Consider the following 7,266-nt stretch of genomic DNA (forward strand, 5'->3'; position numbering starts at 1 on the left):
AGTTGTTACTTAATTAATCCAGATAATTAACAGATTTAACAGTCTCTGTTAAGACACTGGCATAGAATTTCTTTTAACCAAAAAAAAAAACTCATTTTAACTCGTCATGCAATCTTAAATTTTTTGTGTGTGTTAAAACAAGTATTTTAAAGATAAAAATTTATTTTAGCATTTTTAACTGAAATATTTAACGACATTATTTGGACATTATTAAAACAGATGACATAATTATGCCATAATGAAAATATAGGGACTAAATTCAAAACTATTATATAGAAAAGAGATGCCAAACTCGGAATTATAATGCCGGAAATCATACAATAAACAATAATTATATAAAACGAGCAAATATATATTTAGAATATACTTGGTCAATAATCCGTTGTAGTCTAGTTGGTCAGGATATTCGGCTCTCACCCGAAAGACCCGGGTTCAAGTCCCGGCAACGGAAATTATTTTTGCTATGGAGCCGTATTGAACAAGCACAAAGAAAATGTTTTTAAAAAAATAAAGTAGACTTGATCCAAATTTGATCAAGTAGGGAGACCAATTCGAGATGGTAATTTTTTTAAGCGCGATTGGTCTCAATTCGATAGTGGAGAGAAGTTGAGGCGGGCAAAATCAGGATTAAGTAACACATGCCGAATCATGTCTAATTATATTGCTAAAATAATTTTTTATATAGTACATTTATTAAATTTTTAGGTCCGACATAGCAAGTTAAGATTTTTAATTAAAATTTTTAGAATTAGATCATATTTTTACTTATAATTAGGTTAAAACAGAAGTTGAGTTGGGATTAGATATAAACCTATAAGTTTTGGGTCAGGATTGAAGCAATGAAAAATTTACTCACAACACTAATCAAACCATCTCAATAGTTGATAGATTTGTCATTATTTCTTGAGGTCCTAAGCTTGATCATCGTATATATCAAAATACGAATGTACTTATCAATGAATTAAGACTTTAATGACCTTATATACACCTCATAAAATTCAAAAAATCATAACAAAAAATATTTAAAATCCAAAAGTATATCAAATTTGAAATATTTATTAAAATAAATTTTATGTAATATAATATATTATAAAAATCATAACAAAATATTTAAAGTTCTATAAAATATAAATTCTAAAATTAAATAAAAAAATTTATTCACATTCTTCTTGCTTTTCTTTATTATTAGATTTTATATAGATTATATAAAATTTTAAAAAATTATTAATATTTTATTCACATTAACAAATATTAAAAATTATATAGATAATATATAAAGAAAAACATCTAAAAGAAACGGTAAGAAACTCCAGATTCCTTTGGCAAATAACTTAGGTCAAACCTTTTTTCCCAAAAAATATATATATACACAGATGTTTAAGAATTATTTGAGATTTAGATAATCTATTATAATATTTATAAAATTCGTTAGGAGGGAGGGCATATCCAAGCCTATGTCATTGTAAAAAAAAAGTAAAATTTATGTTGTGGTTTTATTTTGATCACTCATTTTTAAAAATTTTACAGTGATATTGACGTGTCATTATAAGATATGATCATATCATGATTGAAAAATAATTAAAAGAAATGTCATGTTAACATCATTATTAATTTTTTAACGGTGAGTGATCACAATAGAATCCAAATGTAAGGTTAGCTATAATTTTGAAAAATAATATTTAAGTGACCAAAACATAAATTAAATAATAGGCGGGGACCAAATAGTCAGTTTACCCTAAATAAAAATGCATGAATTTAAGTTAAGAAAATTATATTCATCCATTTTAATTTTTTTTCTAGATTTAATCCATATATATATAATTGTTATTATATTTTTAAATTAAAAGATATATACATTATTATACATAAAATTTTTGTTATGTTTATATTGGCACAATCTATAAAAATTTCCTGAGTTCGTCATTGTACGAGGGAATGACGAGTTTCATAAAAAATAATAAATAATTGATACTCATTATAAGAACATAACGAATTTTATACAATTTCTTTCGATTCATATGACTAGCTATATTTTTAATATATTATATGAAACTCATCATTTTCTTTTTTTCCGAATATTCTAGTGCTTAATTATATAACATCCAGAATTAATAATAAACAAAAAACAAAGTAAATTGATGGAGATAATCATTTCTCTGCCCCCTCCCTGTAAAAACTCACTTGCCTTTATCAAGCTTTTACATGAAGTTTGGAAATCTATATGTATATATCATTGTTGCTCTAAACTGTTATTACCTGTGGTCCTATCAAAAAGATTTATAAAAATTGAATAGTTCATGTTCATCCATCCATTCCACAATATTTGTGCATTGCGTACCGGTCCTAAATTAGTTTCTTTATATATAAAACTACTGCTCATGTTATTGATGAAGAGAAATGTGAATATCATCATTGTTCCATGTAAAAGCTTTTCTGGTTAGGAGTTTGATAAATGAGCATGATGCACATTGAATACTTGAGAACTGAATGAATATTACTGTGATCGTGCCCATTGAATACATCAATTAATCAGTTGCCATCTTAAAAGAAAAATGATTGGCATCGGCTGCATGTTTTCTGCAAAGAACAATTGAATTTGCAGATTTTAAGACCCAAAAACCAAAATACAAGGACAAAAAGGAAACCAACTTGAACACAAAGAAACCCTCTAATATTTGATTAAATAAACAAAAGCCAATAAACAAGGCCTTTATGGTCTATAATTCAAAAGATAAACCGTCTGCTCATTTATATTAATTAACCACTTATTTTATGCTTTTCAAGAGACCTATTACACAATGCCAAAGCCCTAGTTTCGCTTGGAGAATAATTGGGGGGGGGGGGGGAAGATATATAACTCCAAATGAAGGTCATTTTAATTTAATTAGGAGCACCCAATCGCATTGACGTTCGCACTTTTGTTTGCCAATGCAGTTGTTGAACAATACTTTGATACATAAAAGTGAAAGGCTTCGATATATATATATATAAACAACCTAACGTTATATATATTAGAATCAACTTAACCTGGCTTGCTACAATGAATCACTTGGTAAAATTAAATCATTAGTAAAACTAAACTAACACAAAATTTTCTTCACATAAAATAAAATATAATCCTTCCCTTAACTGCATTGAGATTCCATTAAAGTGGTCCCCTTTTTTCAACATTTCCTAAACTTTAATTTTCATGGAGTCCTAAAAAGCGCCGCTCCATAGCCCCATATGCAAAGTTTTTCTTATTATTTATTGGTCAATTTGTGTTTCTCATCCTTGCACTATATAATTTTTCATGGGTCACTTCTCCTCAACCGCTTGAGTCCAAATCTGATCTCCATTTTGTCGTAACATACTCCAAAGTCCACGAATATGAGATCAAAGTGAGGAAAATGAAATATTTCAGTCAAGATTCATAGGTTTTGAGATATTTTTCAATAAAACAACTGTCGAATTAGGACTAATGGAGTCGATGCGAAGTGACCCATGAAATTTGGGACCGAATGACTGCCGGTTTCAAAGGCCGAAATATATAAATATATAATAGAATTAATATTCTAACATCTAATATAATTATATATATATATAAACTCAATAATTAAAAATCAATAATAAGAAATAAGAATTCACCCTTGACAATAATATGTTGTATATATAATCTTAGATGTAAAAATAGACATAATTCGTTCATAAAATTAAAAAAAGAAGAGGAAAATAGATGGGAAAAGGGGAGAGGCTGGAAGTAAAAAAAAATCAATATGCTAAAATAAAATACGAAATAAGATAAAAATAAGAAATCATAAATAGAGTTCGGGTTCAAATTCCATAGATAATATGAATGATATTGCATATAATAATAGACAAACGAAAGACCCTCTCAAATTTTTTTTATCCACTTCCTACTTTGAAAATAGGTTGGTTGAACTTAAAAATTCCTTCATTGAATAAAGAAACAATCCACAATTGAATTGCATTCAATTGGATGGTACCAATTAAATCAAGTGCTAACCCCATTTCTTATTGAATTAACCGAACAACCTCCTGTCGAAGATTTATTTTGTATTAGATAATTTTCGAAAAAAATGACATATTTCACTTTATTATATTATGAGAATAAATCCTACTACTTCTGTTCTTAGAGTTTCCACGCATGACAAAGAAAAATGGGACGTATTTCTCAATCATTGGTCTAATACTAGATGTAAAAAATATTTTACTCGAGTACCACTGATTGAACATAAGAGAGGAAACAATTATATATAACATTATAAATAATACTCGAGTTTATCTATATTATCAACTCGTATTAAATATTTATATCTTATGGATTAAGGAACATTATAACTCTCGAATCAACTATAATGTATAAAATACAACCTCTAATAAGTTTACGTGATTTACTATAACAAAATTCAAAGTTCAATTATTAAATTTATTTAACAAAAATATTCATAATAACCCTATGTCTAACTATAATAATCATGATTCAGAAAGAATTCTCACTGAGAAGATGATTTTAACCACTTGTATCCTTTACTTCTCTATTATGTCTTTTTATTTATACCTTTATCTCCATTTAAATTAGAAAAAATGAATTACTAGTGAGAGTCGGTTAAACTGTTGCCATTAACAAGTACTATAATGGCAAATCTCATAAACTAGGGCCATTTATGACATAAATCAAGAGTATATAAAATAAATGTTAAAGTATAGTAATAGTCACTGAACTTTATTTTACATCAGCATCACGCGCCACCACTCCAATAGCCACAATACCGCTCTGGAAGCTGAAGGATTTTACATTGTGGCCTTAGCACTAGTCTGGGGAAAATTATCATAATGACCAAGCTTGGCCTCCGAGAATTCAGCGTAAAGGCCCCTAGCAGAAATTACCACATCAAGAAAAAAAATATTATTTTAAAGAGGTTATTAATTTATTGAGTATTAATTTATAGAGGTTCTACTGTATATATAATTAAGTCCCTATTTTACCTAATACAAATGAAAATGATATATATAAGGTCGAGTGGAATACAATTTTTACTTAAAATTAAATCTGATTTAGATTGAATAAAGTTTCTTAAACCTAGATCGAATTCGGGAAGATCAAGAACACGATCCGGTCCATGATCATCCTAGTAGCAATGTAATACACTCAATACTTGAGACTATTTATGAATGGTTAAAATACACTTCAAGTCCTTGTGTTCTTTGCACATTTAAAATTTAGTCATTCTTCTTCTATTTTTAGGAATTTAACCCTTTATTTTTGGAAATTTAAAAATTTGATTCTAATTTTTACTTTTATTAAATTCAATGTTCGTTACAACGTCAATTTATTGTTACATAGTTACAAAATTAGTATTTTCCTTTTCTATTTAAAATTGCCACATCAACAAATTTCACCGAAAAACTTAATGTTTAACAATCAAACTTGACTTTTTAAATATGAGAAGTAAAGAGATTTAATAATTGAAAATAAAAGTAAAAGAACTAAATTCTAAATGTATGAAGAGTACGTGAACTTTGAGCATATTTTAACCATAGTATTAGGATAGTAACATCTTTATAAATTAAAGGTAAAGTATAGTAATGGTCACTGAATTTTTCTAAAGCTTTCATTTAGGTCTCCCAGCTTTTAAAACTTGCAATACAGTCTCCCAACATTTAGTTCATTTTCAATATGGCCCCTCAACATTTAGTCCGCTTGCAATATGGACCCCGACGTAATTGTTGGGGGACCATATTGCAAACGGACTAAATGTTGGGGGATTGTATTACAAGTTTTAAAAGTTGGGGGACATAAATGAAAGTATTGAAAAAGTTCATTGACCATTACTATACTTTACCCTTAATATAATTCAAATAATTGCGTTAATTTGAAAAATCAGATAATAATAATTCCACTAACAAGTACATATAGTATTTTGATAATTACTTAATAAAATAATAACATATTATAAGAAAAATAAATTCGCCATGTTTGCTAAGATTAAATATGAATATATGATTGTAGACTATACATAAAAAATAATATAATATTTAATAATAAAAAGAATAAAATAAAAAATTACATATTAAAGAATTGTTATCATTTAAAATTTTCAAGCAACCTATAAAATATAATGAAAGATGTTAGTAATTAATAAAAAAATAATATAATAAACAAAGTAAATATTAAGAAAATTACATTGAACAAAAACTAAAGCTTAAATCAATATTGATAAATGATAATAAAAAAAGATGAAATTAAGAGAATAATTTTTGGTGAGAAAAAATTGAGTTAATAAACATAGATGAAAGAGATGAAAGAACGAGAGAAAATGAGTTTAGAAAAATTTAAATAGGAAAAAATTAAGGTAAAAAAGGATAGGTTTAAAATTTTATGTTGCAATAAAGAAGATCGGAGGAAGTGAGCGGGTAAGAAGATTTCTAAAATTTGTGACGAAACATGTGGACCCGTCACAAATTTGTGATGAATACATGAATCTGTCAAAAAATGTGACAAGTCCACATATTACATCACAAATTTGTGATGGCTTCACATAGCCATCACAAGTCTAAAATACATTTAAAATAAAAAATTATCAAATAAAATAAAAATAGAAGAATAATCTCTTTGTTTCTTTTTAATATGTTCGTAGTTATATTATGCATAATTTGAAAGAAAACTAAAATATAAAATTAGTTATAATATATCAAGTCTTTTGTAGAACAAATTCTAACCGAAAAGATTAACAACAGAGGCGGACTCAGGAGCCTTCGTCAGGGGTTGCAAGAGCTCCAAGGGTGGCACTTTTGAGGGGTGGCACTTGGATTAGGGGTGACACTTGTGGAGGGATTGCTTGGGATACCCCGAGCACCATGGAGGTCCACCTCTGGATGAGGGGTTGCCCAGGGATACCCCGGCTCCATGAGGTCCGCCCCTGATTAACATGTTTCTTCTGTAATTTCTCGTACAACCAATAACTCTACACTAAATCTCTATGTAATAACGCTTATAAGTCCCAAGTATTGCATTCTTCCAAAGAAATAGAGACGATTTATTATTTAAAAAAAATAATAAACAATAGTTTAAAATATGAAAAATTCATAATTTTGTTCTATCATCTTACGAAACTGTTCATACCCTCCTTTGAACAAGATCTCACAATGACTTGAGCAAAGTTCTTTTTATAGGTGTATATATATAAGCATTCATAATATATAATTTTATTAAAAATAAATAAATGTTTAGTAAAATTGATACTGATAAAATATATAATTTTA

At 27.6% G+C, this 7,266-nt stretch overlaps 1 non-coding gene across 1 annotated transcript; it reads left to right on the forward strand.

Moving 5' to 3' along the window:
• Positions 1-378: 378 nt before the first annotated feature.
• TRNAE-CUC lies at positions 379-451 on the forward strand. The gene has a single exon. It is a non-coding gene; the product is annotated as a tRNA-Glu (tRNA).
• Positions 452-7,266: the final 6,815 nt, after the last annotated feature.

Source organism: Hibiscus syriacus, unplaced genomic scaffold (assembly GCF_006381635.1).
Source record: "Hibiscus syriacus cultivar Baekdansim isolate YM2019G1 unplaced genomic scaffold, ASM638163v2 tig00110239_pilon, whole genome shotgun sequence".
Taxonomy (NCBI): Eukaryota; Viridiplantae; Streptophyta; class Magnoliopsida; order Malvales; family Malvaceae; genus Hibiscus; species Hibiscus syriacus.